This window comes from Elephas maximus, chromosome 3 (genome assembly GCF_024166365.1).
Source record: "Elephas maximus indicus isolate mEleMax1 chromosome 3, mEleMax1 primary haplotype, whole genome shotgun sequence".
Taxonomy (NCBI): domain Eukaryota; kingdom Metazoa; phylum Chordata; class Mammalia; order Proboscidea; family Elephantidae; genus Elephas; species Elephas maximus.
Genome location: NC_064821.1, coordinates 196,510,714 through 196,513,931, shown reverse-complemented (window position 1 = coordinate 196,513,931; position 3,218 = coordinate 196,510,714).

The window sequence follows — 3,218 nt, the reverse complement described above, 5'->3', positions numbered from 1 at the left end:
TAATATAAATAAATATAGATATTAAAACCTTATCATCAAGAAGGAATCATGAGCATTAAAATAATAAATATTGGATTAAATATAAAAGACTTCTTTTGTTCTTAATATCTTTAAAATATGTATGAATAAAGCAAAAGTGTATTTATTTTCCCATGGGGTTTTTAATGTCTATAGATATAATACACTTCAGCATAAAAGACAAGGTGGGGGTAAATGAACTTACACAGTTGCAAGCTTTCTACATTTTAAATGAAGTCATACAAAGTTAACTCTAATTTCTGACCTGCTCTTCTCTGCTTGAACTTGCAGTGTGTGGAGGCTACAGCATATGGGACATCAAAAGTAGCCCTCCAGCCCAGGCAGTTTCAACAGTACGATCCCAACAGACATTTTCCCAGAAAATTCCATGGTTCAGCACCTTCTCCTGGATGGCTTTGCCCAGTACCCCAGTGGGCAACTTCTCAGCAAGTTCTAAAGCATAGCAGATTTCATAGATGGCTTCCCCCAGGAACCAAGAGGGTGGTATCCAGAGGGATTTATACTGATTTCAAGACTTATTTATAAGATACAATAAACAGGACAGTGTGGCATTGGTGTAAAAATAGACAAATAGGTCAATAAACAAAACAGTCTAGAAATAGATTCACATGTGTACGGTCAGATGATTTTCTATACGGCTGCAAAACAATTTGATGGAGAAAGTATAATCTTTTCAACAATGGTACATTTGGATAGAAAAAAATCGTGACTTTTTCTCACACTATATACTAAACTCAAAATGTATCATATGCTAGTTGCACAAGCTAATATACTATAAAACTTCTGGAAGAAAACATTGAGTGAAATCTTAGTGACCTAGGGTTTGGTAAAAATTTCTTAAATACTGTACAAAACTCATGAACTATAAAAGTCAAAATCAATAAACTGGAAATTACCAAAATTAAAGAAAACTTTTTTTTTTCCAAAAGGCACTGGTACAAAGCTAAAAGTAGGTCACAACTGAGTGAAAATATTTGCATAATACAAAAATGTGATTAAAAAAATACTAATACCTATGAAAACCCCAATCAACACCCTTTCCCCTCCCCCATCTCTGTCTTGCTAACCACAAGTTTGTATTGAGCAACATTTTTCAGGAAGTCGCAGCAGGTAGTGGTTCCATCCATTGAACTGGCCCAAGCTACACCTTGAAGCATGCGCAGATTGAAGAGATCATGACCCTCAACCAACCCCAGACCCGACTGTCACTGGAAAGAAACATATTTCCCAGCCCATGATTTCACCTGATACCCTTTAAGAAGCGAGGAGTCCCACCACACACACACATCCGACTGAAGATGATTTAAATATCAGGACCTCCAAGTATGGGCATGGGAAGGCTAAGGGTGGAGAGCTCCGGGTACCAAACCCAACCCCACAACACCATGGGAAACAAAAAGCTCCCCAGCCCCCTCAGAGGCCGAGCACGTGGCCCTATGGTTGCTAGACCCCTCCTCGCTCCTTGTATGGCAGACAATAAACTTGCCACTTTCTGTTTCCCTTGCAATTAGTGTCTGTCTTCTTTCAATCAGCTAATAAGACAGGGCAAGAACCCGAGTGGCATTTGGTTACACCTAGAAAATATAAAGAACTTTTAAAACTTAATAAGAAGATAAATGATCCAATTAAGAAATTGGAAAGACAGAGATACACCCCAAGCAGAGAATAAACAAAAGATTTCAAAAGGCACTCATATACACACAAAAAGATGTTCAGCATGATTTAGTCATCAGTGAAATTCAAATATTAACCACAGTTGGACGCCATTATGCAGCTACTTAATGGGTGAAACTGAGACTAATTATACCAAGTTTTGTTGAGTTTATCAAGCAAATAAAAACTCTCAAAAATTGTTTGGAGTGTAAGATGGCAAGACTACTTTTCATAACTGGCTCTTATAAAATATAAAGCTAACATATATTTATTATATAACCCAGGAATTGCTCACCTAGATATTTGTCCAATAGAAATGAAAAATCTCTATACAAATATGTGTGCAAAAATGTTCACCCAGCTCTATTCCTAAGAAAAAAACTGGGAAAAACCTAAGTGTTCATCAGCAGATGACTGGATAAAGAAATTGTTGTATATTTATATAATGGAATAAAAAGAATACACTTCTAAATCACATACAACGTGGGAAAATCTCAAACACGTGCTGAGTGCAAGAAGCTAGAAAGTAAAAAGTACATACGATGTGATTGTATTCATATGAAACTCAAGTATAATCAAATGTAACGTTTACTGCCAGAAAGCAGATCATTGACAGTGATATAAGGAACTGATTGGGAAAGGGCATGAGATAATTTTTTTTGGTGCTGAAAATGGTGTATATATTGATCACAGTGGTGGTTCGTTGGGTGTACATATTTGGCAAAACACATCAAACCACACACTTAAAATTGGTGCTTTTAATGCATATGTTATACCTCAATAAATTTGATTATAAGATTGTCATAGAGTAAACATCTATATTCTGAATAGTACAAAATTGAGAGATGTACTAAAAGAGACGAGACAGAACGACCTGGAAAAAAGGCTTAACTCTACGCCATGGAATCCAGGAATTCAAAATGGCAACTCAGCAGTGACATTTTATAGGAGACCACTGACTATGAAACACATTATTTGATTGGTATTTTCAAACTTAGATCATTGCAAGACATTATTTGATTGGTAACCACAGGCTTAGATCATCAAAAGGCATTGTTCGATTGGTAGTCAATCATTTTAAGACAAGGCTTCCTGTGCCCAGTTCTTTAAGGCGATTGGCTTAAAAGGGTATAGTCTCTTAGACCGGTTACGGCGCAGCAATTACACAGATATGTGACAGGGTGTAGTTACAGGGTGTAGTGACAGGGGTCACAGTGTAGCTACGTCATCATTACCGGACATTCCACTCTTAGTAGGAAAGATGGTTACCTCTAGGGTGAAAACGAAAGCGAAAACAGGGAATTCCACCCAATCTTCAAATTGGGCATTTCAGATCATAACAGGTACCTCAAATTTTTCTTCAATTCCCTTACATGAGATGAAGCATAAACAAATGAGCAGTGAGCTTCACACCATATATAGAAGTTAATGCTATAAAGCTTTTATAAGCAAATACAAAGGAATTCTTCAACCTTGGTTTAGGCAAATGTTTCTTATAGAAGACACGAGTAATATGCTATTGAGAA